The sequence below is a fragment of the Mauremys reevesii genome, linkage group 14, assembly GCF_016161935.1.
Source record: "Mauremys reevesii isolate NIE-2019 linkage group 14, ASM1616193v1, whole genome shotgun sequence".
NCBI classification, from domain to species: Eukaryota; Metazoa; Chordata; order Testudines; family Geoemydidae; genus Mauremys; species Mauremys reevesii.
In genome coordinates, this window is record NC_052636.1 from 37,711,276 (window position 1) to 37,738,741 (window position 27,466).

Sequence of the window (27,466 nt, forward strand, 5' to 3'; positions counted from 1 at the left end):
GAATGTCTCTGTGGTCTCTGCCATTCATCGTGGGGAGTTTCCCCACTGATAACAGTTCTTGCTGGGTTGGGGATGGGAGACAGAAGAGGCGTTTATTCTGTTTCATTCCTCTCCATTTTCTGTTCCTCCCCTTCCCTTCCAGGGTCCTCCCTTCCATTTCAGACTGTGCAGTGACACCCTCCCTGCACCCAGGACTCTCGAAGCTCTGTTCCTTCCTGGGGATCCTCTCTCCCTTCATGGAGATCAAGAGCATGAAGCCTCTGCCTTGCCTCCTGGGTCTGAATTAATGTCCCATTTCCCACTATGTGCTCGAAAGAAAAAAATGTTTCTAACCCAGGTGAGTGGAGTTAATTCAGCTGGAATCCTTCACCCACATTCCTTAGGAGATACAGACTCTCTGTGACACAGACTGACTGGGGTTCATCTCTGTATGTCCCCAATGGGGAAGGAAAGACACTGAGGGCGAAGGAAGAAGATGGACAGAAGGAGTCAAATGGGGCTAGACCAGAATAGGACATTTTCTGCCTGTTAAAATGTACTAGTCTCTAATTGCTTAAAACAAAACAAAACCCCACCAGCTTCTGTTTGAACCATCAGCTTTTCACAGAGCAGCCAAAGTGGTGAAGCACAGACACACATAACCACTGACAGCCCAAGTTTGTCTAAGAAGCACCTATAGTGGCTCATGCAGGGGGAAATACAGCTGTGGGTGTGAGTTCAGGCCTCACCCAGAGTGTTGGTTTTCATTAGCCACGGAGCTTCCCCCACTTGCTTTGCCCAATTCACATGGAAAGTGCCATAGGAGGGTGATGAGAGTAAATTCTAAACTCTGAAATGCGGAGGTTGGCCCAGAGATTGGGATAAGGGGTTTGAAGAGAAAAAGCTCTAAGAGTATAAAACCAGACAGTCTACAGGGGCAGGTTCGGTACAACGCCTCAACAGGGAGCCATTTGGAGGTTCACTCCTCTGTTCAATGTCCTGAGAGGTATTTGAAGATGAAGATAACGCCATGGCTAACAGGTGACTGGCATGTCCTGGGTTAAAGAAAGGGACCTGGGTTAATAGTCTGAAGATTTGCATTACCGTCACTGTCTGACCCCCCTTCAGTGCGGAGCAGGTGTGTGCGTTGCTGGGTGGAACGCACAGACTCCTGGAGAGCAGGGGCAGCTGTTTCCATGGCAGAGAGCCTGGCACTTAGGAGACTTTCTACACTTGCTGTTTTGAAGCAATTCAGTAAAATAACAGTGGAGCTACAATGTCTGGTCCAAAATTTCAGCTGCCCCTGGTGCAAAAACGCTATTTTAGGATCTACATCGGAGGCTCCTGGCACTAGGACACCTGGCCAGAGAGCTCAGTGGGGGCGTAACAGCTGCTGACTCTGAGGGTCCCGGCTAAATCCACTTGCAGGGGAAGTGTTTTGATTTATTTGATGGATAATGAGCACCAGCTACCAGGAGAAGCCCTGAGAGTCGCTGCCACTCCAGCTGCTGCTAGGGCAGGGGAGCCCCAGGGGCCAGCTGCTGCTCTGGCCACCCCAGAAGTGCTGCCAGAGGCCACCAAGCTGTGGCTGCTCCTGCTGCCCTCGGGACCACTGGTCAAGTGGTCCCCAGGCCAGCCGCATTGGCCGCTGCTTGGGCGGTCCCTGGAGCCAGTTGATTGAGTGGCCCTGAGTCAGCCACTGTGCCCACTGCAGAAGTCACGGAGGTTGCAGGAAATCACAGAATCCACTTCCACCACCTCCGTGATAGACACGGAGACAAACCCTTCCCTGCTGTGACTGCAGTTCCTGGAAGGAAAGAGAAGAACAGAAAGTGACGAGAGAAGGAAAGAGAGAGACTCCCTGTCACCTCTCTCCCCTGCTCCCTCCCCCCTTGTATTCTGTAACCCCATCTCACTGGGTTCCCGGTGCTGGTGCCATGGGGTGACACTAGAGTTCTGGGGATTTGGGGGGAGGGGAAGGGGGCTCTTCACTTCTCAGCATTTCACACAAATTTGTCTTTGGGCTAAAATTTCTCTCTGTCAGAGCTGTACCCCACCCTGTTTGCGGGGGGGGGGGGGAGAGGGGAGATGTAAATTGCAGAGCAGGCAGAGAAGTCGCCCATAAAGGGTCATATTGATCTGGTGACTGGTTCTGACCGGGGTCACACGTCCTCTGACACAGGCTCATGTGCAGAACATGGGAGCTCTGGCTTGTCCTAAATGCTGTAGAGTGTGAGTTCCTGGAAAGGGCAGGGGAGAGGGAGCAAGAGGAGAAAGGCAGAGACATTGGAGACGAGGAATTGGGGGGAGAAGAAGGAGAGAACAGAGAGACAGTAAATGATTGAAGCAGAACAGGTGTCCCAACTCCATCTTGCTCATCATAGGTGTTCAGAGAGACAGGTAGTTGTGGGTTTTCCAGTGTCAAGTATGAACTTTGATTCTAACAATGTGCATTGAAATATCAAGGGGATCTCCACATACCTGATCTCTTCCCCCCTCCCCTTTTTTAGTATTAATTTTTATTTTGACGTGTTTGGCTTAACCGTGATCGTCTCTTTCCCCGCCTGTATTGCAATTTGGGGTTTATGTTTATTTTGCCTCCCTTTTGTTCATGTCATTATAATTATAACAGCAAAGGAATCTGCAGGAGCAAAAACTGACTCAAAACTTCATTTCCCCATCATGCCGGAACATCCTACAAACAGCTCACGCAGCTAGAATCATAACACGCAAGGCCAGGGGAGGGGAGATGCAGGTTTCCAAGTGTTCTGTCTTTCTCAGATGATGCATTCCAGCCCCTTGTGTGCCTCCATCCTGTATGACCTGCTGGACTTCAACACATTTATTGTTTCATTCTATAGATGATGTGATTGTAACACAATGTGATTGAAATTAAACCACTTCCAGATGAGGAAACAACAGAAGAGAAAAGCCATTATTGCATTGACTGGGAATCAAACCCAGATGAATTACTTAGAAGACACCTCCACACACCACTAAACCACCAATGCATCTGGCAGGAGTAGCTTTCCTGCAGGTTCTGTGCGCTGGCAAAGGGGGTGACACATGACTATGGAGTTAATGAACAGGGTGGATGGGCTGGAAGCTGCCTGACAGCTGGGGGCAGAGTTACCATCCCAGAGTGACTGAAAGGGGGCAATGGTGAAAACAGATCTCACTGGGAGCTGGCCCCACACCTGCCCCACCCCAGGAGAGGGGAACTGAAGCTCAACTTCAATCACAGAAAAATATTCCCTGAGAAGGAAGGGGACAGCTTGTTTTAAAGACCAGGTTTGTGTTTGTTCCTGCTACATATGGAGGGGCTGGGTAGTGCTGATTCCAGCCCCCAGACTCTGGGAGCATAAGGAACAAATTCAGGCTGCCAGTGACCTGCAGGAGGGAGATGATCTTTTGACAGTGACGGACGCCTCATCCTAAAGGCCTTTATCTGCCCCCTTCCAGTGACTGTTTGGCACAGAAATGCAGCCCCCACTCCTGGGTCTCTCCTGGGGAAATAATGTTTCTGTGCAAAACACCAAAGCTTTTAACAGAAAGGAAGAAAAGGAAATGGCCACATGATGGGACTAGGACATAAGGAATGAAACACAAGATCTTTCCCCATGTGCATTGACTTTTAACCTTGTTTGTGGTGGTGTTGTATCCATGTTGGTCCCAGGGGTCCTCTGGGGCGCCGGGCATTGGCCACTTTCGGGAGAGTGGGCTAGATGAACTGGTCCGACTCAGTGTGGCTGTTCTTATGTTCTAACTGCTGGTTATGGAAGAGACGAACTTCCAGGCTACACAGAACTGAAAAAGTGTGTGGGGTTAGCTCCACAGCTTGTCTCTTTCACCAACAGAGGTTGGTCCTCTACAAGCTCTTACCCTCACCACCTTGTCTCTCTTGGACTCTGAAAAGTGCTTTCTCTCCACTCCCTTTGGAGAGAAGTTAAGTTTCTCTTTGGGCAACTATCAGGCTGAAGCAATTGTATTGACTGGGACACTAGAATTGAAGATTTAATATTATAAATAAATGAGTCTAAACCTGAGGTTCTGGTTTTCACATTGGTTTTTCTAACTCAGTTCCCAATTCTCTTCTAGAAAGGCCTCCAGGACGCCTGCCCAGCCCAGCAAAAGTGGCCAGGAGAAAGCCCACACTGCTGCTCTTTCAGGTACTTGAAGGCTGCTATCAAATCCCACCTCACTCCGTCAGTCTCCAGTCTGTGGCAGTGCATAGGATTCTTCCGTCCTAAGAGCAGGACTCTGCACTTCTCCTTGTTGAAACTCCTCAGATTTCTTTTGGCCCAATCCTCCAATTTGTCTAGGTCATTCTGGACCCAAACCCTGTCCTCCAGCGCTTGGATTCTTTACATGCTTTCACAGAGCAAAGAGCACATGTTCCATGATTTCATAGGGCAGAGTTTTGTGCTATCGGGAGCTTTCCCTGTGTGAATTTGACAGGTGGATCAACATAGAGACACATTGTGACCCTTCTCAGGGTGCTGAGGACTGTGAGTCTCCTTGTTGCCACCTGCCACAAGGAAGAGGGACTTTTGCATTTGGCAGCTGGATCTTAGTGACCAAACTCACCAGCTTGCTGGAACTCAAGGACCCTCCTCTGAGCTACAGCAGCCACCTTAACCCTTGAGTTCCTTCAATGTGTCCCCCTCTGGGGTCCAGCCCGGATCACCAGATACTTGGTGAAATCCCAGATCCTCTCTTCCCCAAGTATCCCAGGTTACTAGTTTTACTGTGGGCCATTGCTACTGTATCTCACACAGCACCTGAGTACAGTTATCGAACAAGCAAAATGTATTTAACAACGGATAGAGATTTAAACAAACAAACGTGAGTGATGGAAACCAACTGTTACCAACTAAACAAAGGCAGAAAATGATAGAATAGAAAGGCCAGCACAAAAAACAGAGAGAGGAACAATAAGATACTAAAAGGACAATGGTTGGAACTCTCCATTTCTCTCAGTCTTTGGATTGATGGGTACTAGAGCTGTAGCAACAGTTGAGGAACCAGGGTAAATTAAATCTAAGGTTTGAGCTACTAGTGAAGCATTTCCCACACTCACTGCATTCATAGGGCCTCTCTCCTCGTGGATTGTTTGATGCCTAATAAGGTGCGAACTGCGATTGAAGGTTTTCCCGCACTCAGTGCATTCATAGGGCCTGTCCCCTGTGTGGATTCTCTGATGTCTAGAAAGGACTGATCTTTGAGTGAAGCTTTTCCCACACTCACGGCATTCAAAGGGCCTCTCCCCCGTGTGGATTCTCTGATGTTGAGAAAGGTTTGAGCTGCTAGTGAAGCATTTCCCACACTCACGGCATTCAAAGGTCCTCTCCCCTGTGTGGTTTCTCTGATGTTGAGAAAGGTCTGATCTGCTAGTGAAGCGTTTCCCACACTCACGGCATTCATAGGGCCTCTCTCCTCTGTGGATTGTTTGATGACTAATAAGGTGCGAACTGCGATTGAAGGTTTTCCCGCACTCAGTGCATTCATAGGGCCTGTCCCCTGTGTGGATTCTCTGATGTACAGAAAGGGCTGAGCTGTGAGAGAAGGTTTTTCCACACTCCCTGCATGTATTTTTTCTCTTTCGCCTGAGGATATCCTGCTGTGTTGTGGTTTCCATGAGGACCTTCTGAGTTCCCCAACAGGAAATAAATTTATCCACTTTCTTCCCTGGCTGGTTTCCTTGATCTGTTTCTGGTCTGTGCTGAATCTCCCAGGATTTTCCCTGCTCATGACTCCTGGATACATTCCTTTTCGATCTTTGAGATAATGCTCTCTTTTTACCCACTGGCTCAACATTTTCAGGCTGAGAACTCTGCTCCTCTTTCTCACATGCCATTGCATCACCTGCTGTGATAGAGACAGAAACCTCAAACAGGGATGGAAAGGGGAAGACCAAACAAAAACAAGTGCTGAAGACAGGTCAAATAAAAATCAGGAGCTGAACTACCCCAAACTCTTCCCCCAAGTAGGAGAGAGGAGGGGGATGAATTCAGCCTTCACATCCCATCCAAATACGCAGGGGGAAGGGAGGAATCTACTGCCTGGTGTCTGCTAGGAGCTATAGGAAGCCATGAGCTATATTTACCCTGAGGATATGACCCCTGCAAGGGACAATAATGAACTGAGAGACCTCCCCAAGAGCTTTGTAGGGCATCCCAGATGTTTCCTTCAGGCACTTACAGATTCTGAGGTGGTTTAATGTTTCCTCACCTGTGCAGGAAGATCTCAGGATCTCTCTTTCCTCTGAACCCTGGAGGTCTGGGACCCATGGCTCTTCCCCCTGTTCCAGCTGGGAGATCACATCAAGTTGGAAAACTAGAAACCCTGCTCAGATGAAAGAAAACAAAGGAGTTCAGTTGATTTCATAAGACTTGGTCATAAAAAAACAAACATTCTATTAATTTAACTTCAGTGTGACCTGGTGCGCCAGGGGCCACTGGTGCGCCAGTTCTCACTGAAAATGCCAAAGTTAGGGCAGGCTGAAAAAGGGAGAGCAGATGCTCCCAAAACTGATGGTTAACACTGAAGTTAAACTCACCGACCAGTCACCAACTGTGCTTCTGATCCCCCACACGGGTTATCGAGAAGCTGAAAAAAGAAATCACACGGCCCCCTTTAGTGCATCCCTGTTCTCTGACTCCCAATCAGCAACTAGGTCCAGTACAGTGAGAGGTTATTTAAAAACTCTGCTCACATAAACAGTGTTCCTCTGAGCCCAAAGAGTCACCCACATCACCAGGTCAGTATAGGTTTGGATAGTACCCAAAAGTCCATCCTTCCAGCCAATCCTTTAGCATCTAAACTAAAGGTTTAAACAAAAGTAAGACAGAAAGAAGTTAAATGGGAAAGCAGTCAGATACATTCCAAAATGGATATATCAGGTTCTTAGCAGTATTGGTGAGTTGCTGGCTTGAAAGTCTGTCCGGAACACATCCATAGCTTGGATGGGTCATTCAGTCCTTTGTTCCAGGGTTCAGTTTGTAGAGAAGTTGCTCCAGATGTAGAAAGGGGGATTGAAGACAAATGGAGATGATGCAGATGCCCTTTATATTCCTTTTGCCATGTGGCCTGTACTTCCTGTGTCCCAAACACAAGCTTCACAGCACGTGGCATGGAAAAGCCTTGGAGTTCTCATTACACAGGCATACCCCAGCATGTCTTGCTGACTCAATAGGTGTATCCTCTTGGTCCTTTCCATGGGCTCATTGTACAGATGATGACCCTGAATGGGCCATCAAACAGGCTAGGCAGTGTTGATGCCAATATGTCTGGGGGTGTCACCCAGAAACACTGCACAAGTCTGGAAATACAGATATACCCTACATATCTATAACTCACAATACAAAGGTGATACAAACGTAGAAACAAAATTACCATACTTGGCAAATCATAACATTTTCACTGACACTTGGCATGGCATATCTAGCACGATTCATTGCAAATTTATCAGATTATATTATTATTTTTATTATTAATACCAAAGTGTCTCACAATTCCATACAGTGTCACACTTGGTAAACCAGTGAATTCCCAGGACCAGTTCCCCAGGGCCTTGAAGATGCCGAACACTGTGCTTATGAGGGATTGAAATACCCACATATCTGCTGGGAACACACACACAGACACTGTCAGTCTATACCCCTGTGTTCACTCTTCTAGAAAATTATGATCAATTTTGTACGCAGTATGGCTTGTGAGGTATCATTTCAAAACACATAACCTACTGAATATTATCCTCCTGTTAAAATGTGTAGTAACACTGTATGTAAAGTTATGAGATTTTACAGTATGATATTACTGAAAAAGTCAAAATTCTGAGGAACACCTACAGAGCAGTTCCTCAGAGACAGCAAGGCAAACAGCTGATCAAACAGCCATTCTCCTGCAGGGGGAAGGTGTGAAGACATTTACATTCCATTGCAATCCAGAGCAGTGAGGAGTTGTGTCATCTGTAATCCTGGGTGAGATTCAGTGTTCTGCTGCTGGGGCTCCCCTGTCTGGATATCCCCAGCCAGCATTCAAGGCCGCACCGAGTGTCTGTGTGATAAGTCACCCTGGACCAGCAGCTCTGACTCCAGCCACCTGCTTGTTACATACCAAGCCCATTCTGGTTTGGGTAGAGAAGGCTCAGGGTTTGAGAGAAGGCCGGGGGTAGGAAGCTTCTATTCATTATGCTGGACCTAACCCCCAGTTTTACTTGAGTAAAGAGGAGATATTTGGCACTGTGTGATACTGCTCCTGTGCTCTGTTCCCAAAGTGTTCTGCAGCAGGGGAGGGTCTCTGGTAGTGTGTGTGTGTCACTGGCATATTGGGGTGATGCTGAAACAGGACAGAGTAGAGCTGGCATTGTGGGGGTGGCATGAACCTTCACTCTTCTTTTCCCCTTCCAAGAATAGAGGGGAGAGTAACCCTTACCCAGCGAGGTCACATTCTCATAGTTCTCCTGCATGACACCCCTGTAGAGGGCTCTCTGAGCGGGTCCAGCAGAGCCCCTCTTCCCTGGTGAAGTACACAGCCACCTCCTTGAAGGTCACCGGCTCCTGAAAGAGCAAGAGTCCAACACTCAGTACCTGCTGCCCCACTCAACCCCACTATTCACGGAACAGCAGCATCAGGTAAATGGACGCTCCGGGAGGCACATGTTAACAGAGTCCCACATCACCTAGCTTAGAGCAGCCAGGAGGCATCAGAGGATAGAAAGAGAGAACCTTTGTGTCTCCCAGCTGACAGACGGAGGCAGGATCTTCACATTTATCACATAGCTACTAGCCAGAGCTTGATATAGGAGATGGGGCTGTCTCTGGACCCTGCTGGTGGCTCCCTGGTAGGAATCCTAACGCTCTCCAAATTAAATATATGGAAGAAAGGGGAAGTCAATAGTAAAGAATAGAAGTTAGAAGGTCAGATTTGTAGAAAACTGGTAAAGAAAGCTATCAGAAATCAATGACCAATGAATGACAATAAGAAGGAAGATTTTAAAAGTATATTATGTGCAAACTTAATCCTAACAATGGTACTTTACTAATAGAAATGGCAGAATTATCAAAAATAATGCAGAAGAGGTAAAGTCCTCAATAAATATTTCTCTCCTGGATTTGGAGAAAAACAGATGATGTACTCGTATCATAAGATGTTGATGGCGACACTCTTTCCATTCCAACAAGAAGTCATGAGGACATTAAACAGTAGCTATTAAAGTCAGACATGTTTAAATCAGCGGGTCCAGATAACTTGTATCCAAGACTTTCTAAAAGACCTGAAGTCTGACATCTATACTCGTGAAGATAATGGAGCAGCCAATACTGGATTTCATTCATTAATAAAGAATCAAAGAAGGGTAATATGATTAGTGCCCACTAACAAAGGTTTAGAGAAAATAGAGCCTATCAAACTAACGGGATATCCTTACCGGAGGAGATCAAAAGTTTGGTTGCAGCTAATAGTATTGATGTAATTTACCTAAACTTCTGTAAGGGATATGACTTGATCAGCACAATATTTTTACTAAAAAAGCTAGACTGATACAAAATAAACACAGCATACATTAAATAGATTAAAAACTGTGATAGTAAATGGGGAACCAGGGTCGAGTGGATTTCTTTTTAGCAGGTTCCCGCAGGGACTGGTTCTTGGCCCTGTGCTATTTAACATTCTTATCCATGAGCTAGAAGAGAGTATAAAATCATCACTGATAAAGTTTGCAGTTGCCACAACGATTGGGGTTGTGAGTAGAATGAAGTGTGAGTAGATTCAGGCTCCATCACTGGGAGTCTGGGAAGTTTTCCCAGCCCTGGCTGGAGGGTTATTTCCTGTTCCACAAAGAGGGCAAGTTCCATTCCCAACTCCTGTGCCTTGAAATTAGGCCCTATCTGACACTACACCCCCATATTCATCATAGTGGTATGGTTATAATATGATTAGGACATAATTATGATGTATTTTGTACAAGATGCATCATGTGTGGTGTCACTGGAAAAGTTATAATTTGCTGAATATGATTATCCTATTTGTGTGCACATATCACGTTCGTATCTGAAGTTATGGATACTGACTCTGTATCTGTATTTCAAATGTGCTTACTCTGGGTAACACCCACAACGAGCCTTTCAGGTACAACAATGAAGAAGCCAGACAGTGCTGATGGCTCATCAACAAAGACAATGGACTGTGGAAGAGCTTAGCCTTCCTGTGAATGTTTCAGCCAACCTATTAGTCATGGATACTATGACGCAGAAGGGCCTGTGACCAGACCACATGACACTAAACTCCATTTTAGTACCTGTATTTTTCCACAAACTGGACTGGGAACTGAGTTTGGAACAAAGGGTTCCCGCCATATGGAAAAGCAAATAAGGTGGGTTGTGACGTCATCCCTTGGTCTCATTCCCCACACAAGAGAACTCCTGGAAAGACCTAAGAAACAAAAACTGAAGTGGGGGGAGTGCTGGTCCCAGGGTAAAGGGTTTTCTAGCTTGTGTATGGAAACTTGGTGGACTGCTTGTATCAATTAGTCAGGGTGAGAAACTGCTAATTCAAATTCTATCCAGATAGTATGTTAGGCGTAGTTTGAGTTTCGATATTTGCTAAATAATCTGCTTTGATCTGTTTGTTATCACTTATAATCAATTAATCTGTCTTTCTGCAGCTAATAAACTTGTTTTATGCTTTATCTTAACCAGCGTATTTTGAGTGAAGTGTCTGGGGAAAATCTCAGCTTGGTTAGCACAAGCTCGCTGTGCACATCTTTCCCATATCGAGGGGAAGGTGAACTATATTAATGAGCTAGATTATAGAGATCCCTGTGCACTATAAGAGGGTATAATTCTGAATTTATACTACAGCAAGTGTGCAAGGTTGGGGAGCTGGGAAATTGGCTGTTTTCTCTCTCTCCTTCAGTGGCTCAGGTAAAGCGCTCAGGTAGCTTAGTTGGGTGTATGGCACCACCTGCTGTCGTGTTGGGTGATAACAGGGCCTGGAGAGGCTGGCTGAATCTCCAGCAAAGCAGTGTGAGAAGGGTCAGCCCAGCTTGAGGGTTAGAGGGCACAGCGGTTCCCAGACTGCCCCTGGGGGTGACAACCCATCACACCCTAAACTACACTAGTGTCAGCAGGTTTGTCACATTCTGTCCTCTCCCTTTCTCCACCCGAGATATTTCCTGCCTCCCACCACCTCTAGCAATTCCCACCCTCTTATGCATGTACTGCTCCTCTCCCTCCATGCAGAACCCACCACCAGCTCCCTGAGAATCCCTTACCTGAGCCAGCTCCATTGCAGCCATTTCTTTCCCCCAGGGAGGACGGGATGATCTGGAGCAAACCATGGATGTTATTCTGTAGCCTGATGGGGTGAAAAGGGCAAGGTGTAAGAATTCAGATGGGGCTTTTGTCCATTCCACAAGCCGATTCCCCCCAGGTTTTCCCCTGCTAATGGACATTCTAGGTTCTGCCACACTGTGAAGCACAGAGTGACCGTATCCCAGTACAGGTCTAGCGCCCTCCCACCAGGGTGTAACCCTCTGACAAATGGTGAAACCCTCCCAGTAACAGTCTCTCTGGCCTTGTCTACACTACAGGACTATTTCGAATCTACTTAAGTCGAATTTGTGGATTCGACCATTAAGTCGAATTTGTGTATCCATACTAAATACACAAATTCGAACTTCTGAGTCCACATTCACGGGGCCAGCTTCGACTTTGGAAGCGGTGCACTGTGGGAAGCTATCCCACAGTTCCTGCACTCCCGCTGCCCATTGAATTCTGGGATTTCCAATGCATGCTGGGGAAAAAATGTGTCGAGGGTGGTTTTGGGTTAGTGTCGCCATTGAACCGTCAATCACGCCTCCTCTCTTCCTTGAAAGCGCCGGGAAATCTGTTTGCGCTCTTGTCTGGTCGGTTACAGCGGACGCCACAGCACTGCGAGCATGGAGCCCGCTGCGATCATCGCTGCACTTATGGCCGTTGTCAACTCCTCGCATCTTATCGCCCACCTCTTCCACAGTCAGCTGCTGAGAAACCGGCGAGGAGGCTCCGGCAGCGCGGTGAGGAGAGTGGCACAGACCTCTCAGAAACCAGGGTACGCCGGGCAGTGGAGATCATGGTGGCAATGGGTCACGTTCATGGTGTGGAACGGCGATTCTGGGCCCGGGAAACAAGCACGGACTGGTGGGACCGCATAGTGCTGCAGGTCTGGGATGACACAGAGTGGCTGCGAAACTTCAGATGCGTAAGGGCACTTTCCTTGAACTGTGTGACTTGCTGTCCCCTGCCCTGAAGCGCCAGGACACAAGGATGCGAGCAGCCCTGAGTGTGCAGAAGCGAGTGGCCATAGCCCTCTGGAAACTTGCCACGCCAGACAGCTACCGGTCAGTAGCGAACCACTTTGGCGTGGGCAAATCTACCGTGGGGATTGCTGTCATTCAAGTAGCCCACGCAATCGTTCAGCAACTGCTCTCAAAGGTAGTGACTCTCGGAAATGTCCAGGTCATCATAGATGGCTTCGCCGCGATGGGATTCCCAAACTGCGGTGGGGCTATAGATGGGACTCACATCCCTATCCTGGCACCAGCCCACCAGGCCAGCGAGTACATTAACCGAAAGGGCTACTTTTCAATGGTGCTGCAAGCTGTGGTGGACCATAGGGGATGTTTTACCAACATCAACGTCGGGTGGGCGGGCAAGGTTCATGACGCGCGTGTGTTCAGGAACTCTGGTCTGTTTAGACGCCTCCAGGCAGGTACTTTCTTCCCGGACCACAAAATAACGGTTGGGGATGTGCAGATGCCTACAGTGATCCTCGGGGACCCGGCCTACCTGCTAATGCCCTGGCTCATGAAGCCCTATACAGGCGCCTTGGACAGTGAGAAGGAACTCTTCAACTACCGGCTGAGCAAGTGCAGAATGGTGGTGGAGTGTGCTCGGACATCTCAAGGGGAGATGGCGGAGCTTACTGACTCGCTCGGACATCAGCGAAAAGAATATCCCCGTAGTTATTGCTGCTTGCTGTGTGCTCCACAATCTCTGTGAGAGCAAGGGCGAGACCTTTTTGGCCGCTTGGGAGGTTGAGGCAAATCGCCTGGCTGCTGTTTACGATCAGCCAGACACCCGTGCCGAGAGAATATCCCAGCGGGAAGCGATGTGCATCAGGGAGGCTTTGAAAGCGAGTTTCCTCGCAGAGCAGGGTAACCTGTGACTGTACACTTGATTTTAAGAGACCCTGATCACAAACCAAGTTTCCCCCACTTCCAAAGGACGTTTTAAAACTAAGGACATGTTTCAGTAATTAATAATAAATCTTTCGTTGACTTTGCATTTCTGTTTCTTGGTTGAAACATGGAAGCATTCTGTGCTGGGTAAGGTGTGCACTGATGTACAGACCGCTTGTCCAAAAGAGGACGGACAGCCTCCTGCTCCTACATAGGTCTGCGGGGTGGGGGACGGTTTACGGTGGTTGTGCATGTAGGGGGAGGGTTGCAGGAATGGGTGGGTTTGCAGGAAGGGGCGAGGGGTGCCGTCTTTGGATAGGGGTTAACATGACGGCTGTGGGTTTGGGCGTTGGAAGGGGTGAGGGGTGTAGGGGAAGGGTGAGTATCTGCCCCTGGATGAGGGCTCTTTTTGGGGCTCAGGCACCGGGAGGATCGTGGCTATGGTCCAAGTGCATGTGAAGGGAAGCCTGCCTTTACATTCGGGGATGGCAGGCACCAGGACCCTGGACAAGCATAAACATCAAGGAAAGACCCGGGGCAGCATACACCACACAGACTGTCCCTGGTGCCTAGTGACTGCAGTCTGTGTGTGCCCTGCAGTTGACCCTGCACCCAAGTCTGTACCATGGCACTGTGGGCTATGCACTGAAATTACAATCCCCCCCCCCACACACACACACCCACAGAAAGTCTTCTGACACCAGAAACGTGACGGAAATAGTGAGTAACACCAAACCTCTTTTAATAATGTAGTACACAGTGGGGGGTTTAAACTTGGAGTTGGGACTGGTTGATGCTGTAAGGAAAGAGCTTGTACAAATTTACAGCGCGAGTTGTCTCGAACATTATCGGTCTGCTGCGGTGCAGGGACAGTTCTCACGGCCCCTACCGCCCCTCCTTCTTGTAACTTTGGGTGAGGGGGGGACAGGACTTCTTGGCGTTGGAGGGCGGTTGCAGATGCACTGCAGGGGGGCTCTCTCCTCCTGCCTGCGGTCTTGCAGAACATCTACAAGACGCCGGAGCGTGTCCGCTTGCTCCTCATTAGACCAAGCAGCGCTTGAGTCGCCTGCTGGTCTTTCTGCCGCCACCTATCCTCCCGCTCCAGGTGTGTGCGATGCTGCTGACACAGGGTCTCCTCCACTGTCTCTGCTCTGCCGCCTCCGCTCTGGAGCAGGCCATCAGTTCCTGGAACATGTCGTCCCTAGTCTTTTCTTTCGGCGTCTAATCTGAGCCAGCCTCTGCGAGGGGATGCCGGGCAGTCCGGGAAGGAGCCGAAGCTGTGTGATGCGAAAAAGTAGGTGATTTCCTTGAACACATACATGTTTGCCAACAGTAAACACAGTCTAGTCAGTTTCAGTTAACAAGACCAAAGAGGGAACCAAGTCGCAGGAGATCTCCGAACTAGTCCGAGATTTCGGAATACGCTCATTGGCGGCGCCATTGCACTGGATAGCGCATGCGAGGAGAGACAGCTGCATCCCTCTTGCACAAAGTCCTGATAAGCCTTACAGTACATACTGCTTATCAGTTAGTGGTTAGCTGTGCTCTCCTGCTAAAGGCAATGTGCAAAGCAGAAAAGATGACCCTTTTGCAGCCCCTCCTGCCAGTGCACGGGAAAGATCACTGTATGCTTTTCCTCTGTGGTCTCCAACACGTGGCTGTTAAGCGAGGTCATTCTTATGCAAAGTAAAAGTCTGTTAAGCGAGGGTCATTCTTATGCAAAGTAAAAGTCTGTTAAGCGAGGGTCATTCTTATGCAAAGTAAAAGTCTACCATTCACAATAGTAACAGTACACTAATTCCCCTCATTAGATGCAGCACTTCCAGAACGACATTACCCTGAGGCGTGTCAGGTGGACTCAGAGAGAGCGGATGCTAACAGAAGCCCTGCACAGACCAGGACCATACGCTGCCATGCTCGTAGAGGCGATGCTTCCCCTTTACCTTAGGATGGCCTGGCGTGGAAGAGTGTGCTTCACGGAGCACACAATAAGGCACCTCTCCCAAGGAACCTCCTGCTGAGGCTTTTCCAGCTGCTCTCTGAGAGCTTTTTTGAACTGTCCCCAGAGGATTATTGCTCGATTCCTATATGTGTAGACCTACTTTTTGTATAGTTTGATATTTAAAAATTTTTATATAGTATTTCTATTTATATAGTATTTCTATTTTTTATATATATACCTGTTTTATATATATACCTGTTTCTTAAAAAATAAATGTTTCCCTGTTTGTAGCACTTACCGCCTGATCCTTCCCTGATTCCGAGTCCGGGTTAACGGGCAGGGACGGTTGGTAGGGGATCTCTGTGAGGGTGATGAAGAGATCCTGGCTGTCAGGGAAAGCGGGAGTGGGTTCGATGTTGCCTGCGCCGTCCTCAAAAGACCCTTCCTCATCTTCCCATCGGCGAACATGGAGGAGGAACTGTCCCGGTACACTATTCCGTCCTCGGAGTCCACCGTCACTGGTGGGCGGTGGTGGCAGACCCACCTAGAATGGCATGCAGTGCCTCGTAGAAGCGGCATGTCTGGGGCTGGGCCCGAGCGCCCGTTTGCCGCTCTGACTTTTTGATACCCTTGTCTTAGGTCCTTCACTTTCACGCGGCACTGCATCGCATCCCGGCTGTATCCTTTCTCTTTCATGGCTTTAGAGACCTTCTCGAAGGTCTTCGCATTCCGCTTGCTGGAGCGCAGCTCCGAGAGCACAGACTCCTCGCCCCACACAGTGATCAGATCCATGACTTCCCTGTCAGTCCATGCTGGGGACCTCTTTCTATTCTGGGATTGCCCGGACTCCTCTGCTGGAGAGCTCTGCATCGTTGCAGGTGCTGCGGAGCTCGCCCCGATGTGCAACCAGAACGTCAGATTCAAACCGCCCAGACAGGAAAATGAATTCAAATTTTCGCGGGTCATTTCCTGTGTGGCTGGCCAGAGAATCCAAGCTCGGACTGCTGTCCAGAGCGTCAACAGAGTGGTGCACTGTGGGATAGCTCCCGGAGCTACTGTTCGATTAGCATCCACACCAAGCCTAATTCGAGCTAGCCATGTCGAATTTAGCGTTACTCCACCTGCCGGGTGGAGTACCAAATTCGAACCAAAGAGCCCTCAGTTCGAATTAAAAGGCTTCCTGGTGTGGACGGTTGAGCGTTAGTTCGAATTAACGCTGATAAATTCGAATTAAAGTCCTAGTGTAGACCAGGCCTCTGTTACACTTATCAAGTTGGTGGACAATACCAAGCTGGGAGGGGTTGTAAGTGCTTTGGAAGATTGGATTAAAATTCAAAATGATCTGGACAAACTGGAGAAATGAGCTGAAGGAAAGAGGATGAAATTCAGTAGGGAGAAGTGCAAAGTACTCTACTTTGGAAGGAACAATCAGAGACCAGAGAAGAGCAGAATCCAAAGAGTCACTTTGGGGGATTCTCTCTGTCATTTTTCCCAAGGCATCTGTCTCAGGTTTACAAAGTTGTTCGATGTTCCGGCCTTTATACAGTCTCTCCTGGGAGTGCCCCTTTCATGGGCTGGGCCTAGTTTTAGTTTTCGGTAGTTAACAATCTTGGTTTATTGTTTATCTAACCAGGGTGTTTGGATTAAAGTGTGTTGGAAACTCCCTTTGGGATAACAAGCTGGTGCATGTCATTTTCCACTGATGAAATGACAGACTTCATATGAGCTTGCGTTGTTCAGTAGCGTGCTGGACAGTGCAAGAGGCACATTTCGGGGGGGAGTGTTGGGCACTTGAGAATTTGCTGGTTTTCTCCTGAGGTGTAATTCAGGAGTGGCTGTCTAGCAGCACTCAATACTGTGTAGCTGGGAGTGAGTTACATGCTGGAGACTGTGTGTTAATTGGCCACGAGGGGCTGTTCTCGCGGGAAAACAGTGGAAAAGGCACCCCAGGTTGGAGAACTGAGGGGACACAGCTATTTAACAGTCCAGATTGTACTCTAGGTAATGTCACAGACCCTCATTATGACAGAGCCTCTTACAACACAGAGAAAGTAAATCCATGTCCCAGAAATCGAAGACTCCAGACAGAGGGCAACTGTCCCTGGCACTGCTTCATGCTGACTGAGAGGTTCAGAGACAGCGAGAGAGTCCTGGGGAAGCTGGGAACAGGAAGCATGGGCTGGTGGGGTTCAGTGGAGAAAGGGAACAGGAAGGGCAGGGATATCACTGAATGCAGGATCTCAGCAGTACTAGATGTCAGGATAGCACATAGTGCAGCCCAGTGGAAAACATAATCCCAACTATACATACAAAATGATGGGGTCTAAATTAGCTGTTTCCACTCAAGAGATGGATCTTGGAGTCACTGTGGATTGTTCTCTGAAAACATCCACTCAATGCAGCAGCAGTGAAAAAAAGCGAGCAATGTTGGAAATAATTAAGAAAGGGATCGATACGACAGAATATATCATATATCATATTTGTAAAAGCAGCAAATGAATCAATGATACACCCACATCTTGAATACTGCATGAAGATGTTGTTGCCCCATCTCAAAAAAGATATATTGGAATTGGAAAAGGTTCAGAAAAGGGCAACAAAAATGATTAGGGTATGGAACAGTTATGCCAGACCTAACCCCAGTTTCACTTGAGCAAACAGGAGCTATTTGACACTGTGCGATACGGCTCCTGTGCTATGTTCCCAAAGTGTTCTGCAGCAGGGGAGGGTCTCTGGTAGTGTGTGTGTGTCACTGGCATATTGGGGTGATGCTGAAACAGGACAGAGTAGAGGTGGCATCATGGGGCTGGTGTGAACCTTAACTCTTCATTTCCCTTCCAAGAACTGAGGGGACAGGAACCCTTACCCAGCGAGGTCACAGTCTCATAGTTTTCCTGCATGACATCCCAGTAGAGGGCTCTCTGAGCGGGGTCCAGCAGAGCCCACTCTTCCCTCGTGAAATGCACAGCCACCTCCTCGAAGGTCACCAGCCCCTGAAAGAGCAAGAGTCCAACACTCAGGATCTCTTTCCCACTCACAGCCCCACTATTTGTGGCAGAGAGGAGCCAATCAAATGGAAGCTCTGGGTGGATCCCACTCAACAGAGTCCCACCCGACCCCGCTCAGCGTATCCAGCAAATATCAGGGTGAGGGGACGAAGAGAGAGCCCCTTGTCTCTCCCAGCAGATCCATCACACACCTACTAGCCACCGACTGATAGAGGAGATGGAGCCCTAGCAAGGTTCAGGTTCAGCTCCTGGTAGGAAGCCGAATAACCTCCTCATTGTGAGGAGCAGGATATGAAGGGAGAGGCAGCTCCAATGAGCCTGACTCAGGGGTGCCCCCTTCATATCTCACAGCAGCCGCTGGTTAGTGAGGTCAGGCTCCAGCACTGGGAGTCTGGTCAGTTTTATCAGCCCCATGTAGGTGGGCTATTTTCTTTCTTCACAAATTAGGGCATTTCCACCTCCGAACCTCCTGGGTTATTAAATAACTCACAGCAGGTTTGCTACACTTGTCCTCCTCCTTTCCCTACGCTGTGAATTTCCTGCCCCGCTCCAACCTCCAAACCAGACTGTGCAAACCTTCCCATCTCCGGTGTATTTGCTCTCCCTCTCCTCCAGCAGGAACTCACCAGCAACCCCCCGATAATCTCTACCTGAGTTGGCTCCACTGCAGCCATTTCTCTTCCCTGTCCCACGGCAGGCTGGGATGACCTGGAGCAAGACATGGACGCCATTCTGCAGCCTGTCTGGGGGAGGCAGGCAGTTGTGGGCATCTCAGAACAGGTTTTAGTTCATTTCACATCAGAATTCCCCCAGGCGCTTTCCCTGCAGACAGACACCCTAAATTCTGCCATGCTGGGAAATGCTCAATCTGTTTATTACAATGTAGACCTGGCCCCTCCTGCCAGGCTAAGCCCACAGAGACATTTTTAACTTCCCTTGTCCCGCCTCATCCCCTAACAAAGTCTCTGAACACAAGGCTAGAAAAGAGCAGAACCAAAGGAGTCACTGTGGGGGATTCCTCGGACGCTGACCCCACGGCAGCTACACTCCAGCAGGGGGAATATGGAGTCAGGAACTGGCTTTTCCTCTGTCTCATCCTTGTTTTGTTCACTGGAAAGTGGTTCTGCCCAGGATGCAGCAATACATGTGTCATTTCTCCCACTGCCCCTTTCAGTCTCTCCTTCCCTGTCCTCTCTCCCTGCCCTCTGGCTGGGAAAGTTCCATTCCTGGGGCTTTGCTCTCCCATGGCTGGATTTTCTCCTGGCAATTGCTACTGGGAGGAGAAACGAGGAGGGGCTGTTTGTGCAGAGTCACTTTCTTGCCAGTCCCCAGCACTTTCCCTGAGGTCTGTCAGTTACCTGGAGACTCTGGCTCAGAATTTAGTATTAACAGGGCCCAGGGCTGCCCTAGGGGGCTAGGACCAGCTGGAGAAAGTCATTCCCTGGGCCAGACAGAGAAGCAGCTTGAATTTAGGTCACTTCCCAGCACAGAACCCCGCTGGGGGAGCAGCGGCTGCTAAGCCTGGTCTCCCAGATCACAATGAAGGCTGCAGCGTCTGACCCAGGAAGCTGAACCCCAGTATCCTGAGCAGAGAGGGACAGAGCATCTGAGCAGCTTCCCTCCTTTAGCTTTCTGGGGAGAGCAGCTAATGAGAGCCCCTCCTCCAAGGGAGAATTGCTGATCTCATTTGCCCCACTGTACATCCGGAGTCACTCCTTGTCTTTCCATACAGTGACTCTGGATTAACAATTGTCTCAGTGAAACCAGAGTTCAGAAAGACTGAGTCCAGAATGCTGTGGAAGAGACCATTGTGCGGCAGTGCTGACCCCATTCCCACCCCCCTCATCCCCCAGATCCAGGACAAGGACTGGACAATCTAGGAGAATGGAACTGGAAGTTCCTGAGGTTTTCAAGAAGGGAGAAGAGCAAAAATCAGTGATTTCACCTCACAGTGTTTGATAAGTGGCTAGAAAGTTATCACAGTGACTGGGCCTGGCCAGGGAATGTCGGGCAGTGCTTGGAGCCAGGATTCTGGCATAAGCTAATCAGGGAGAAGAAGCGAGGTCAGGAGCAGCCCACAGGGCCTCAGCTCTCCCCCAGATATTCCCTGAACCCAGCCCCCAGAGTCCCTGGCCAGGACCTCAGATACCCTCAGAGCCCCACCGGCCAGACAACCCCACCAGATCTTCATTGACAGGTTGGGAATCCCAAAGGTTCCCCACGAAGAGACCCCAACAGCCAGAGACCCCCAAAAGGGACCCCACTGGGAACTCAGTCCGTCACTGCCTGCCTAGGATCCCCGCCCTCCAGCAGGATCTGCCCTGCCCTTTGCCTGGCACCCCCTCCTCCCCCCTGCGGGATCCCCTGGTGCTTTACAGGGGCACCCCCTGGCCTAGCGCCGGGGATTCTCCCACATACACTCTGTGCACTGGGCATGGCAGCGATCCCAGGAGTCTGCGGGGGAAGCCCAGACAGAGCCCCTGGCACAGCACCAGGCTCCTCTAACCCCTGTCCCGCCTCCCAAGAGACGCCCACCCCGGCTGTTCTGCAGCCACCAGGCCCCAGCGATACCCACCTCCAGGACCCACAGCCTCAGGGCTGGGCACATCACAACCACCCCTGAAGCCCCAAATCTCCAGAACCCACCAACCTCATTAGGGTACCCCCTGCCCAGCCACCCAGAGGCCTCCCCACCACAATCCCCTTCAGCTGCTATCTCCCACACAGCCCCACCCCACCCAGCAACACTGTTACCTCACAGTGCCTGAGAAGTGGATAGAAAGTGACCACCGCCCCCTGCTGGCCAGTCACACAGACAGAGGGAGCCCTGGGGGATGTCTCTTGAACAGGAGAATGGAAGGCCTGGAGGGACAAAATAGGTAAGAAATGTCCATGCCTGTCACTAGCAAATAATGGCCACCCTGGATCCACCCCAGAGGTGGCTGCATCTTAGCACTGTGGGAAGCAACCCCTCACAGAGGCCATTTTTCATGGGGCTTGGGATACTTCTCAACTCACACTGCACTCAGAGTGACCTCCTCATCCCGTGCCAGCTGGAGACAAGAAAAGGGTCCAGCCAACTCTCCCGTTACCAGCTGGGAACCACTGATCCCCAAACAGGGGGAGGCCTCTGGCTTTGATGGGTATTAAATATCTGGCTGGTCTCTTTCTTCGGCAAACATTTTAACAGAGGTAAAGGAGGGAACAAATGATTCTCAAAGGAGACGGGAAAGATGATCTCTGGGCAATTTAACCCCCTGAGACCTCCAGGATGGAGAAGAACTCAGGGCAACAGGTTCCCTCGAAGGAAGAAGTTGCTGGGATTTAGAAACGCGGGGAACAGCCCCAAACCCGAGAGGATTTTTAACTGACATTTGATAATGACATAGAAAGAGGCAAAACCTGAGATTTGAGAGCAATGTTCAGAAATGAAAGAGTTCTCAATCTGAGAGATTTTGGATCCATTTTGCAAATTATAGAGAGGAAAGTGGAAAATCAGAGGGATTTTATATCAGTTGTTGATAGGAGGCAAAATCTGAGTGTTTCACATCAATATTTGATAAATGAATAAAGAGGAAATGGGCAACATTTGCAAACATTTTATATCTAGGTTCAAGAATCTGAGAAAAGCTGTAAATCTGAGATTTTCTTGGTATTTTATAATTAGAGAGACAGGGGGAAATCTCAGGGCATATTCAATTAGAAATAGACAGCTAGAGAGCATTGGGGCAAACATTTAGGTATTTTATATGAATCTTTGAGATTTGCAAAGAAAATGTGTCACAAACTGCGTATTTGATAACATGAGAGAAAAACACCAAGATCTGAGGGGATTTTATATTGTTGTTAATGAACTAGTGGAAAAGGGGGACTGTTGGACTGGATTTTATACAACTGTCCAATACATAAACACAAAGTAATGGTTCCCCCACCCCCACCATTCCCATGGGCAGCAGGGAGCCCTTTGAGGTGCTGATTAAAAGGGCAAGGGAGGGGGAGCTGGAAGGTCCCTGGATGAGGGAAGGGGGCAGCAGTGGGGGACGGGCGGGTGCCTGGCAACTGCGGGTTGGGGGTAACTGTGGTGGTAGTCAGGGGGCAGCAACTGGGATTGGGAAACGGGTGTCTGGGCAGTCCCCATGGGGGACACATGCGCCTCCCTTCCCTGCCCTGGCAGAGACCCGGCATCTCATAGAATATCAGGGTTGGAAGGACCTCAGGAGGTGTCTAGTCCAACCCCTGCTCAAAGCAGGACCAATCCCCAACTAAATCCCCAAATGGCCCCCTCAAGGAGTCAGCTCCCAGCCCTGGGTTTAGCAGGCCAGTGCTCCAACCACTGAGCCATCCCACCCCCACCCCAGGGGCAGCCATGTGCTGGGAATGACTCAGGCAACAATTTCCCACCTAAACAAGGACAAATCGCTGCAGATACAATGGGTGGGAAAATGCCCTCACTAGAGAAGATTTTAAACTGACGTTTGAGACTCATGGGGAGAACGGGGAAATCGGGGGACGGAGAGCTGATCATTGGAGAGGAAAGGGGGGGAATCGCCCCATATTTTATAGCCCCATGTGAGATACTGAGAAAGAAAAGGGGCAGAACTAGAGAGAATTTGTATTGGGGCGAGAGGCAAGTGGCACAAACAGGGGAAGGATCCAATTAACCCCTCCCCCTTCCCCTGCCCGCCACTCCCCGCTCCCGGGAATTTCCTGGCTGCATAGAGACAGTTCAACACCCCCACCCCCACGTCCCACCGACCTTCCTCCCCGCAATTCCAGCTTCTCCTCTCCCTGCCTGACACCCCCATCTCCCCACACCACAGGATCCCCGCCAGGCCCCAGTCTCTGCCCCCCAAATCCCACTGGGGCTGAGGCAGCTCTGAGGCTTCTCCCAGGTTCCCCGGGGCAGAGTCACTTTCCTGCCCAGCCCCAGTGCCCGCCCCGGGTCTCTCACTCCCCGGGGGCTCCGTGGGAGGCTGGACACCAGCGATGCAGGACGGCAGGAATGGGGGTGACAGGCCTCCTGTTCCTCAGTCTCACGGCGGGACCGAGGGGGCTCGTCACTCTCCGGCTCGGGAGCGCTGGGAAGACCCGACCGTGGAGGGGCCGTCGCTGGGGGGGGGACGGCCCTGCGCAGGCGCTGAGCACGTCCTTATATCACTTCTGTGGCGGGAAAAGTGCTGAGGAGATGGAACGCTGAGGGCTGGTTTTGGCGGGAAAAATCGGTTTGGACTGGTTTGAGCCTGTGTCCTGATGGTAAACAAGTCCCCTCTCAGAGATGGAGTCCAGGGGTCAATAGTTCATATACTCCAGATTGGATCTTATTTTAAAGCCAGTGATTTACTTCATAAACATCTTATTAACCAACTAATTAAACATATTAAACAATTTATACTTCTTACACCTAACAATGAGATAAAAAAAAACAACAACACAGACAAACCTTATCGGTAACAGCTAATGTACTAACTGGGAAATCAGCAGCGGTTTGTAGCGGGGAGCGCACAGTCTGAATGTGTATGACCTGACCTCAGCCCCCAGCCCCACATAGCAGTGGGGCTTGGCACTCTCTGTGCATTGGTGTGGTGGCTGAGTGGTTCACCAAGCAGTGACAATCCAAGGAGGTTCCTGAGTCAGTCTCACTCCTGAGGAGATTCTGCACCAAAAATTCTGTGCACAATATTTTAAAATTCTGCAAATTTTATTAGTCAATAAATAAATGTGGAGGCTCCAGCATTGCAGAGGGGAGCACAGGCTGCTGGATGCACGGAGGTGGAGATCACCCTGCAGCCCCCACTCTCCTCCAGTGAAACAGACTTGGTGGTGAGGCTGCATCTCTGCTGCCTACTTTAGGAGCCCCAAAAACTCCCAGAACTGCTCATGAGGGGCACATGTGCCTTCCCTTTGCTTCCCATCAAGAAGTCAGAAAGCCTGAGCAGCTGGCCCCGGGTGATTTGAAAGGGCCCGGGGCTCCTGCCACTACTACCGCAGCACAGCGGGACTAAAGTGGATTCCTGCCCACCCTCGCTCACACGGTGCACCACTCCCAGAAGCATCTGGCACATCCCTGCAGCCCCGTGGGGTGTGTCTCTGCCCGCTGCCCCACCCCAAGTGCCAACTCTGCCATTGGAACTGCGGCAATGGGAGCTGCAGGGTGGTGCCAGCGGGCAGTGATACCAGGAGACCCATGCCCCCGGGCCTCCTCCATGTAGGAGTTGCTGACAGATGGGGCTGTGGGTCACTTTGGGAGCTGCCCAAGATAGGTGCCACACCCCTACCCTCTGCCACAGCCCAGATCCCACACCCCGCCCACACCCAAACTCCCTCCCACAGCCCACCACTGCCCCCCAACTCCCTGCCCCAGCCCAGAGCCCACATCCAAACTCCCTACCAGGGTCCACCCCGCCTCCCCTGCACCCCAACCCCCGGCCCATCCCAGAGCCTGCACCTCATGTACCCAAACTCCCCCCCCGCGCGGTGAGGGGGGGCGAGGAAGGACGGGCAGGACTTGGACCAGTTCTGGGCATCACCAACAGTTATATAAACCTGGTGATGCTGAGCTGGCCCTAGTCACTGCACATCTCTCTCCTTACAGGGGGGACTCTGTGGGGCAGGGCGCTGCTGGGGGTTTATCCCTTCCTTTAATGGCTGTGGAAGGGGGAACAGGGAGAGAATTTGCTCTTCTGTTCTCTGCGGAACACGTGCAGGCAGCGGGATTATCTCCAGGGCTGTAACAAAACACAAGCTAGCAGAGGGGGGGAAGGGATTTCCTGCATGATCTATTCCCAGTGCAGCTCCCAAGCTGTGCCCTGGCGAGCTCTGTCCAGGGGATTTAGATGCTTTATGTAAGGGGACTGTTGCCCCCTTACTAACATTCAGTGGGGGGTTTGGTTGCTAGCTCCCAGCACTAAAAAAGGAGGGGTCGATGGGAAATCAGGAGCCTGAGATTGACAGTCCCCTGGAACAATGTGGAGAGGCTGTTGGAAAATCATAGTGCTAATGAAGCCTTTTGTATTAGGCCTGAGTAAAGCAAAGTTATGCTATGCTTGCCCAAACCGTGTTGGAAAGCTTACAGAACTCATTAGACTGAAGGCCGTGTATTTACCTAAGTCAGCTATTTCGCTTATCAGTTTTGTTTGGCTCCCCAAGTATATGTTGGCTCCCCAACTGTATGCAGCTGTGTTCACATGTATGCATCCAAAGTATCTAGTACAAAGGGTCAACGGATGTATCTTGTGTCCCCTTCAGAATGACAAATGTATCCTCAACAGCTGTATGTATCTTGTAGCCCCCACAAAATGATATATGTATCCTGCATATCCAATTATCCCCTAATAGATACATGTACAGGGTCTATAGGTCAACCAAATGACGTAGACAAACGTAGGCTGTTGTTTGTTACCGCTATAAAGGTAGGCCGCTGGCCATGAAAGGTGTATCTCTTTCTCTGGCACTAGCCGAGAGGAACACCCGCCAGCTGACCGATCAATAAAGGGTGTGGTACTCGTCTTCCTGTCTCCGTGCCTCCTTGGTGTAATTAGGTAAGCTCCAGGGGAAACGAGCCCTTTTGGCTAACAAATGGCGACTCCGCCGACTTCTCTCCTGTTGGGGCGCTGACCGGCGGCCGAGGACGGCTCAGAGAGTGGCCACCTTGAGCTATTGGTTTGCTCGAGCCCGAGTCGCCGCACCGACCGGGACGGCTGCGCCCCCTCCATAGAGAACTCCAAACGACACGGAGGCAAGACAGTACCAGAAGAGGGGAGTCCACCTGCCGGACGCGGCCACTCCGGGCGTGGTAAGTGCGTTACCTCCTGGGTTTTGAGGATTAACGCCCGGCGCGGGTTGGACCTTGGGCCCCTAACAGGTTTTTGGTTAAGATACCTAGGTACAGCCACGGCTAATAAATAATTCTGTTAACTCCACTAGTTCGGGGCCGTGCCAACGACTATGGGAATGTGACTACTACGCTGTTGTTTTTATTCCTGGTAGGGTACTTTGTTTTTCGTTATATTAATGTACTGGAAGCCGAAACTGTGATAACCGGGTCTAGGAGTGTGTGAAGATCCATCTAAACAGTGCCCATTAAAAGGTACCTTTAATCTAGATAAGATTATATATCTCAGAGGAGCTTTTAATCACCAAAGAAAAGCCTCTGACACAGTGTGAGCAATTTGTCTAGGAATGGGTTAATTTGAAATTCAGCTTGGCAGAGAGATGAAGAAAAAGTTGTTTTACAAAGAAAAACTGCTTTCAGCCCCAGCTGGCTGTGGAAAAATAGAGACAGGCAGCATAAACTATGTTAAGTACATTTGCAAAGCTTAACTGTTTGGTGAGATCCAACAGTCTGACTTTGTGATGGATGCCGGTGCTGGCCCTTGGCTGTGCCAGCAGCCCCTGGTGACGCTTGGTGACACTGGAGAAGCCACAGGTAGCTGACCTGGACTGGAATCTCTGAAAGAGACACTGCAGGAGATTCCAGGGTGTAAAAGAACAGCCTTCCCAAGAGCGGAAGCATGTTGGAAATTCTGAACAAGCTATATACAGGATAATCTCCTGTCCACCTATTCCCTTTTCTGAACGTTATATACAGACGTGGCCAGTCTGGACATGTGTGAGTATTAACGTGGCTTAAGGCTTGGGGCATTTATATTTTTCTTGAGTGATGTGGAGCATTCCAACACTTTCCATTGTTGTTTTATTATTTTTAATGAAGCTTTAAAATTTGGTTATATGGTGTGCTTTCTCTATCCACCCCCACTGTCCTGCAGTGTCAGTTTGATCACCTGACATGAGGGATAATTGGTAACAGAAATTTGTCACAGTTTGGTGAGCAATAGAGAATGGGGGAACCCTGTAGAATTTACACCATCTATTTGTTTTACCCTTGTTGTTTTATGCTTGTTTTATTTGGTTCTGTTGGTGTTATATGTTGAGGATTGCATAATTAAAGGTGTGCCCATTCTCAGCTGCAGTAAGTCTGAGAACTGGAGAAGGGTTTAGCATTCCTCTCTCCACCCTGGTTGACCAGGAAGGGTGGCAGGTGAATCTACCCCCAGTCGTAGCAGGACTGGGCAATAGAGTAGTTGGAGAAAAGGAAAAAAAAAATGTGTATTTGATAACTAGAATTAAGCAATTAAGAGCATAGATCATGAACCAGGCAGCAACTCAAACCTGCGCCAGGCCAAGTTGCAGGCCTTGAGACAGGACTTCCAGTTATAAAAGGAAGCCCTGGCTAAGCAAGTACCAGTCCTTCAGGGACTTGTTAAAATTTAACCATTTGTGCTCAGCATATGCCGTAACAGCAGTGTGTTTGCTACA

The 27,466-nt window shown here is 49.7% G+C and overlaps 1 protein-coding gene across 1 annotated transcript in view; it reads left to right on the plus strand.

Annotated features, from left to right (window-relative positions):
* The window catches only part of LOC120381700 (zinc finger protein 850-like), a gene marked incomplete at both ends in the record, with an annotated part of 483,140 nt that overhangs the window by 341,467 nt on the left and 114,207 nt on the right, over positions 1–27,466 (plus strand). The window lies entirely within an intron of this gene.